The 8785-nt window shown below is 45.1% G+C and overlaps 1 long non-coding RNA gene across 1 annotated transcript; it reads left to right on the forward strand.

Annotated features, from left to right (window-relative positions):
- Window positions 1-5023: 5023 nt before the first annotated feature.
- On the forward strand, window positions 5024-6601 carry LOC146785143 (uncharacterized). The gene is made up of 4 exons (XR_014970922.1): window positions 5024-5117; window positions 5213-5395; window positions 5808-5915; window positions 6153-6601. It is a non-coding gene; the product is annotated as an uncharacterized LOC146785143 (long non-coding RNA).
- Window positions 6602-8785: the final 2184 nt, after the last annotated feature.

Below are 8785 nucleotides of genomic sequence, written 5' to 3' on the forward strand. Positions count from 1 at the left end.
TCATATATCAGGCCAACTTCTCACACCCCTGGCCTGGCCTCACTATTTGACACAACTAGCTGATCACTCAGCCGGGGGAAGTTGGTGTAATCACCTCTTACTTAGATATAGTATATCTATATCTAACATATATGGACACATGGTAACCTATCAGTCACTCCTATGGCAGGCCTTAACAATCCTGGAGGCAGAGTGCTTGGTTTCATGTGAGATGGTGCTCTGGCATAAGCAGAGCCTGTCTGCAGCTTTCGGAACAACATCCTTTAGCTGTTTCATGATATTGCCATACCATCTACTCTTAAGTGCATTAGGTACCTCGCGGTCAAATGCTAACTTTGGTTTGGCTTTATCAAAACATGTCGAGTAAGGTGTCATACGATTTGGAATACTACCCCCTCGCCAGTTCTGACGACGGGGGTAGCATTCCACCCTTCTAGAGGGACACGACATGTACCCGACCTGAAACCCGGGTAAAGTTAAACAGAGCCTCAGCATCACAAAATGGATGCTGCCACCACAGACACAAGTCTGCCCTCCTGCTGCTGGGAGTCCTTCCAGCTTGGGAGGTGTGGACAAAGGGTTTCCTGTCAGAGGAGGTGCTTGCACCACCCCAGACAGGATTTTGTGTAGTGGGTTAGGGAGGGCTGAATAGATTGAGACATGCCTGGGGCACACAAGGTGTCCCTGTGCATATGCCAGTTCAAACCGGAGCTGGGGCTCTCCAGCCCCAGTCCTGGCGTGAAACTGGACAAAGGAAAGGGGGTGTAACCACCCCCCTTCCTGGTCCCACCCAGAGGAGGGACCTAGCAGGTAATCCGGCCCCTAGATTTGGAATAAGAGTAGGAGCTGTGTCCCAAGACTTCAGATCATCCTGAAACTCAACTTAAACAAGAAGAACTACTGGACTTCGACGTTCTGCTGCACAGAAGACTGAAGAGAATCTCCCTTGTGGCCAAGGAGTGACCACCCTGTGAATACAGGCACCATCCAGCAACTCAATGACTGCTTTGCCGCCGCCTCCCGCTGGAGACTGAGCCCAGAGCCCAACAAGACCCAGACTCCCAGACATCTCTGAGCCAGATCCACAGCCCCTGCAAAGAAGAGACCCGTGGAGGCACCGAGAGACGTGGGACCGGCCATCTTGGAACGTCCACGACAAGCTGACTGAGCAGCACCCGAGGTATCCTCAATGCTGTGCTTTGGGCCCTGAGAAGCCCCAACACTGAGCAGCATTTGCACCAAAGATCAGCCCTCCAGCATCCATGAGATCTGCGTGGGGCCCTTTTGCTTTTTGCCACTCGACGCATCATCCCGGTTACTGGCCCGTTGGCTAGTGGCCATCTTGGCAACAAAATCTACAAACAACACCACTGGTCTGGTTGCTCCAGACTGGCCCTTGCTCCTGTGAAAAGGAGCAGCCCCTCTGACCTTGCTGGTTAGAGCACCAAGCTTTCATCGATTCCTGCGTGGCTTGCATTAGCCAAGGCCTGTTTGCTTCGATCAAGAAGCCGACACCGCCATCAGCTAGAGCCTTTGTGGGACAGCTCGTGAGTGACTCCTGGTCATCGTCGATCCCTTCACTTCCACGTGGCTGCGGAGACAAGCTTCCCTTCTTCACCTGTTGGCACCCGACATCGCCTGGTTCCTTCCTGGTTCCACGCCGGTCACTGGCTAGTGACTTTGAACACTGTCCCCTCTGCTTACAGGTCGTCTACTCTTCAGATCCACCCTTGGATCCACCCGAACTCTTCCTGCCTGGCCGCCTGCAGCATCTTCATCCTCAGGCTCCATAGACCTGCACGACGAAACCCGACGCACTTTGACCCCTATGCACCCGCTTTCTGTGGGTGAGGTAACGCTGGTACTCCGGTGCTCCTGGTAGAGAAACATCTCTAGTGTCTAGGTTTCAAGTTGTTAGGTTCTGGTCCATCCAGAAGACTCCTTTTTCTTTAACTTTGTGACTTTTACGCACCCATTGAAATCAATAGGTGCACACGTGTAACTTTTCACACTGCACACGCATCCTGTGGGCCTCCTGGTCACTAACTACAGTTAGCTCCTTGTCTTCCCAGCGATTCCCAAGGCCCTAGACCTTCCTTCCTTTCTATTTGTGGTTCTTATACCACTATTTTAGTATATGGTTTAGCTGGCCACCTGGCCCATCCATAATTGTGCAACTTTTGTATATTTAAACACTGCCTTGTTTTAACGAATGTGCTTCTGTGCTCATAAAGAGTATAGGGGATACTTTTAAGTAAATAAATACATATATAATTTGATTATATATCTGTGTGGTGTCCTTTCATTTGGTATTCAAGGAGGTTACATATGGTAAAACAGCTGGCTTCACATGCCCTCAAGAGTTTAGCCTGCAGACTGCACTGTCCACGCTACAACTAGGATAGCTGGTCTATCAAGGTTGACTTCAACCACCACCATAAGGGTTGTTTGGCATGGTACAAGGTGATCACTAGAATTAGTGAGCAGCATATACCAGGCCAACTTCTCACACCTAGCACGTATCTTGACCATTTCAAAATGAACATAGACATCCAAGCGTTCTTCCGCAAAATTAGACTTAAGAGATATTTTGAAGAGAGACCTTACACTGCTACTGACAACAAAACAGGACTGCGTCTTAAATCTATTTTTACACCATCCCTTGAACAGGTTGGCATGGAAGTTGGCATTTTTGAAAGAGTGGTTAGTAATAAAATTCACCAACTACTGACCCATGTTCCCAAACCTCCTTTTAACTTGGATTATGCTGAATATCAAGCTCTTAAACAACTTGCTGTCAATACAGATGTTACCATTAAACCCTCTGATAAAGGGGAAAGCATTGTAGTGGTAGACAGTACTACTTACAAAGAGCAAATTGTGACCATGCTTAGTATACCGGAACACTACATTAAAGTCAGGTCCTTCCCAGAACAGAGAATTAAAATGGAGATTCTGGAAATCACTCAAGGAGCGCTTGATAGGGGCTCCATATGTGAACAGGAATTTGATTATCTTAATGTTCCGTTTCATAAAATTCCCAAGACCCATAAAATTTCTATTCTGCCTCCTTTTAGACCCATTGTCTCTACCATAGGGTCTCTTACTGACCCTCTCTCCAAATATGTAGATGTCTATCTACAACCTTTGGCATCTAAACTCACTGGTTTTATTAAGGATACTGGTCATCTTATTAGTATCATTGAAGGATTCCCTTTCAATCCACACACTGACTTTCTGGTTTCAATGGACATTGAAGCCTTGTATACTAATATTCCACAAAGTGAGGCTTTAGTAGCCGTGAAGAGTGCCTTAGAGACTGGAGGTGGTATATGTGACCACCTTTTTGTTTTAGAGTGTTTGGCCATTGTCCTGAAAGAAAACTTTTTTGAATTTGATGGCAACATCTATAAGCAGATCCAAGGAGTAAGTATGGGCGCGGCCTGTGCTCCTAATGTCGCCAATATCTATATGGGATCCTTTGAAACTAAAAATGTCTTCAATGAAGTAGCCCCCTTTAGTGAGAACATTCTGTGTTGGCACCACTACATTGATGATATTTTTTTCATTTGGAGAGGCCCAGAGCAACAACTTGAAGAATTCATGCTCTGGATCAATCTTTGCGATTTACATCTTAGATTTACTCCTAACATCAGCAAAGAAAGAATTTAATTCTTAGACATTTGGATCCAGATGATTGGCCACAATATAGAGTTTTCACTCTATACCAAGCCCACTGCGCGCAATACACTCTTACAATATGCTAGTTACCATCCTCGCAGCCAAAAGGACAGTATTCCCTTCAGTCAATTCCTGCGTTTCCGCAGGAACTGTACTACTATACAAGATTTTGAATTTCACGCAGAACATCTTAAAGCCAAACTTCTGGACAGAGGTTATCCTCACAGGCTTGTGAAGGAATCATATAAAAGAGCAAAATATTACGACAGAATGGCTCTTTTACAGGCTAAACAGACTAAATCAGCCAACAAAATTGTATGTGTCACTACTCACTCTAATATTAATCATAAGGTTCGTCAGATTATTAACACCCAGTGGCACATCCTCAATTCGGATTCCCAAAAAAGTATCCTCTCCAAACCCATTTTTGCGTTTCGCCGCAATAAAAACCTGAGAAATGTTTTGGGTAAATCAAGAGAACTCCAAACACTAAGTTCATACAGAAATCTATCCTTGGAAACAACCCCGTTATGGGAACACACAAATGTGGCCATTGTCACGCTTGTGAGTTTGCCATTGTAGGACATGTACTCGCTTGGGGTAAGAGAACTTTTACCTTTAAGAACATGACTAATTGCCGCACCAGCAATGTGGTTTATCTCATTCTGTGCCCCTGCCATAAAGGTTATGTAGGTGAAACCGCCAGGGAGTTCAGAGTGAGATTTAGCAAACACAAATCAGCTATACTGAACCACCGTACTGGAGCCCCTATGGTAAACCATTGGACGAGCTGTGGGCATTCGGTGAAGGATCTCCGTTGGACCATCCTTGAACATATACTCCCGCCTAAAGATAGTAACATCGATGCCCTTAGGCGCAAGAGAGAGTTGTTTTGGATTTACACCCTCCAGACATTTGACAAAGGACTCAATGAGTCCAATCCCTGGGAGGATGCCATTATCTGAATTTTCTCATTGAGCTTTCTATTCACTGTGCTGGTTTGAGGCTCGCTTTTTTCTTTTCATATCCATGTCAGGTCTTTTTTCGCATCATGTTATAGTTTTTTCTTTTTGATTGTTTATAAACTTTAACGTGTAGTCCCTCTTTTTCTTTCTGCACTATTTGTTTTAGTTGGCTATTTATTTATATTTCTTTTTCCTTATTTGGCCGATTGTTCGTTTTTAGATGGCTTTCCATTCGTGTTACCTTCCCATTATGGCCGTTTGTTTGTCTTTAGATTTGTCCTTCTTACGTCTTTGGTACTTTGTCCATTTTTTATTTTTATGAATTGTTCCCTGCCCCACGTTCTACGTGGTTTTCTCCATTTCCTGCCCGGAAGGTACTATAAGTAAGTGTATTCTAAGCCTGGTCTCGACCCGACTGGCGGCCTGCTGCGGGACTCGCTGTTTCTAAGGAGTTACTCTGGGATTTTTTCGGTAAGCGGTGAGGTCGCTCGCAGGCTTTTTGCGCGATATCTCCTGACTAGTATCTTCCGGTTATTTAAACCTGGCACTGTGGGTTTTGATTGTAGATTCATGTGACCGCCTGGGGAGCGCTGTGCATATCTGGCTGATATCCTATTTACTTAGACCAGCGGTCAGTTCGCGTCTTCTCAGTCTTGGTGCTAGAAGATTTTTGCAGCAGACTGTTTTATGTATTCCTACAAGTCCTCCACGGCTGAACCCGCTGCATTTTATTCTACTTTATGCAACATGTAAGTCTATCGTACTGTGTATATTCCCCTTTTCTTATTTACATATTATGCCTTGGTTTTCTTTTTAGTTCTTGTATGCCATTCTGCGTTATATGACCTGCATACGCCGATCTATTGTGCGTACTACACAGCTTAGGTATATCTTCGTATTTTTTACTATTGTAAGTTATACCTATTACTTCACATGGTTAGGTGTTATTAAGGGTTTGGCCATGGGTACTGCCTTGTTGGTCTTTTCTTGTCTTTCAGTCAACTTTGGACTGACTATTTAATTATTTGGTGGATGTTACTCCCTAGCCAGTCCTTCATTCTCTGATTCACTCTTTTTTCTTCATCTTTATTGATATAGGTTGCTGACCATATATTATCTTCACAACATTGGATTCCTTTCTTTTTACCTTGTGTTTTTTAGATTTGGTTCTCCCTGCTTGAGTATCCAGCTGAAATTACGTATTTGTGATTGGTGTTGAAACCACGCTAAAAACAGGAATAAGTTCCGCCAGGACGGTGTTTCCTCTAAGTACGACCCTCAGTAATTCTCTTTTTTTTCATTTCTCTTTGTTTAAAGTTTTCCGTTAAATGACGAATGCTACACTGCCAATATTACGTCACCTCAATATTGTCTTGAGCACTATTCCTTGGTGATGGTCTTTTCTTATTCTATATTTGTCCTTGAGGATTGAAGTTTAGCTCCAACAGTTTTCGTTTTTTCTGTATTTTTTATCTAAAACATTTTTTTTGTTTTTGTGCTCCACAGACCGACAGCTTTTATATGAATGAAGCCCGACATGTAAATTAATATTCGGTCTTAAGTAATTTATTTGGCCATTTCCATTAAGACTGTTATGCTACCTGCGCCCTGAAGAAGGAGCTCATTGGACATTTTGGGATCTCCGAAATGCGCGTCGGCGCTATTTTGTCTTATTTATTGTCTTTTATGTATGTTATATTGTAAGGTATATTGTTTCGTTTTTTGTCCTTTCTAGGTAACTTACTGTGCCTTTGTATGAATTAATGTATTGTATGTATTGTTTGTATGTCTAATTGCTTTTCGCGTCGGGTATAATGATTGTGTTTTTCTGCTCCAAATTATACATTGTGTTAATGTTAAACTTAAAATGTGTTTGTTCTTATATAAAAAATGAACATTAGTAGTGACATCACTACCAAAATGCATTAAATTATTTTTGATAAATAAATGAAAGTAAAAATAACATAAATATTATGCTTGGTCTGTGGGTACATTCTGATTTATGGACTTATTGCCAATGTATATCGTACCAGTGGGTGGAATGTGCTCCTGTTTTCTGTACTGATTATTCCCTGACTCCTTTCCCCTCTTAATCATTTATTCAGGGTCCCTCCTTGTTTTTTAATTTTTGGCCTGTTGTACATTGTTGGTGTCAAAATGGGGAAGCGTAAAATTATGGAGGGGGCTGGGGGTGGTAGCGGCTCTAACACTTGTGTAGAGAAGATAAAAAAGGCCAGGAAGATTCCCAAAAGTGCTGCTGACAACTGTGTCATGGATCGGATAGACACTCTTGTCAGAGAGTGTGAGGATCTTCTGATTGAGAAACCCCCTGCTCCCCTACCAACAGTAGTCAATACAAAAGTCCCCTCGACAACTATCATACCACCAATGTTTAAAAAAAATCATATAAATCCTATGAGCAATTATCAAAGATCCTGGTCCACAAACAAACTGTAGCTATAGCCCCGGATTCACATGCTGTTCCTCCAAGTCTAACAACGAGGCAACCAGGTATCCCAATACCCTGTTCAAACAGGTTTGAAATCTTAGCAGACCTTTCCACTACCACACCGGTGGATATCACGGCTCCTATTTCGCCTCCTCAAACTTACCTGAATGGAACTTGTTTTTGAAAATGCCCTGACAATAACCTGATTTAAACCGTCCAGTCTCTTAAGGCCGAGGTTGAATCTTTAAAAAACGTAATTACAGAACTTACCTCCCTAGTCAGGTCTTTTCCTCCAGTCTGCCTCCCAAACCAACATCCACCGACCTAGAGTGTCCCCCCATCACAATACCGAGTATTGGGAAAGGGAGAGAAGGGCCAGGAATGGTACAGGTTTCTGTGCCCCACTGTGTGTATGAGGATAAATATGATGCTCACAATATACCCCAAGCTCCCTGTACTAAGTATCTTTTCGAGAATCATTCTCTAGCTAAAAAATATTCTAATTCCAGGAGTACTATTTTACCATCTGATTCCCAATCCCAGACTCACTTAAAACCGTGTGTCCCAATGACCTCCCTACCTCCCCCTAATCATAGGGACCAAATGAAAGCAACGCACACTGTCTTTATGGTTAATGTCCCTAAACTAAACTCCACACGTTGAGAGTAGAGAATCACTAGTGAATAAGTCTATTCACTGGCTACGGCATATCAAAGGCTGCCAATCTATAATACGGGAGGACATATTAAGAGCAAGTAGGTGCCCATCTGCAAATTGGGCGTTCAACAATATTGAATTAACCTTGTCAAATGTAGGGAGGAGGAGCCTAGCGCACAACCAAGATGGCCGCGTAGGTGCGAGGCTCCCGAGGACCTCCGCAACCTCCTACATTTATCCTGAATTCATCCTGCCTCGATTGAGGGGACTGTGTTGGTGAGCCTGAGCTGAGGTGGTACCCGTTTTCCGTTCTCGAATCGGACCTCGGGTGCCGGAGTGAGCACCGATTGAAGTTTGCGGCCTTCTTCTCGCCGAACCCCGGATTTGCGTTGGGGGGTGACACAGTGGCAAAGTGAACAACAACGGCGGGCCGGGCCTGGCGAGTCGCGTACCCCGCACTTTCGCTTTCGCTTTCTCACCGTCTCTGCAAGTGAGATCGCGGAGCCTTTTGTGTTGGTGTGGCCTCGCTGGGGGACCCTGCCTGCCTGCCTGCCTGCTGTGGCCCACCCCGCCGATCTGGGGTGGCCCCCCCGGAGCTCGTGGCCCTGATTGCCTGCCCTCTACGGCGTTGCTGGTGCGATTGTGGGACCAGCGGCGATGGCCACGAAACAAGATGGGGATCGGTCAAAGACCAAGTCGACCCGACGTGGCACCGTCCATCCGGCCAACAGCATGGACCGCTATACCCTCCAGAGGGGATCTCCCGGCGGACCGCACAAGTCCCCTGAGGGCCCTTCTGATGCCCCGGACTTGCCCACGGATCTGACTCTCCACGACGTCATGGGCGCCATTTCCGAGATGAAGGCCTCGGTGGGCCAGCGGTTCGACACCCTGGCACAGAAGATCGACGCGGTCCTTGTGGATGTTGGCCTGGTGAGGGCCGATCTTTCCAAGACCAACGATCGAGTTGATTCTTTGGCCCAAACCGCATCGGGCCTTACGACTGAGGTGGCGGCACTACAACTGGAGGTAC

Source organism: Triturus cristatus, chromosome 11, assembly GCF_964204655.1.
Source record: "Triturus cristatus chromosome 11, aTriCri1.1, whole genome shotgun sequence".
In the NCBI taxonomy this organism is placed as follows: Eukaryota; Metazoa; Chordata; class Amphibia; order Caudata; family Salamandridae; genus Triturus; species Triturus cristatus.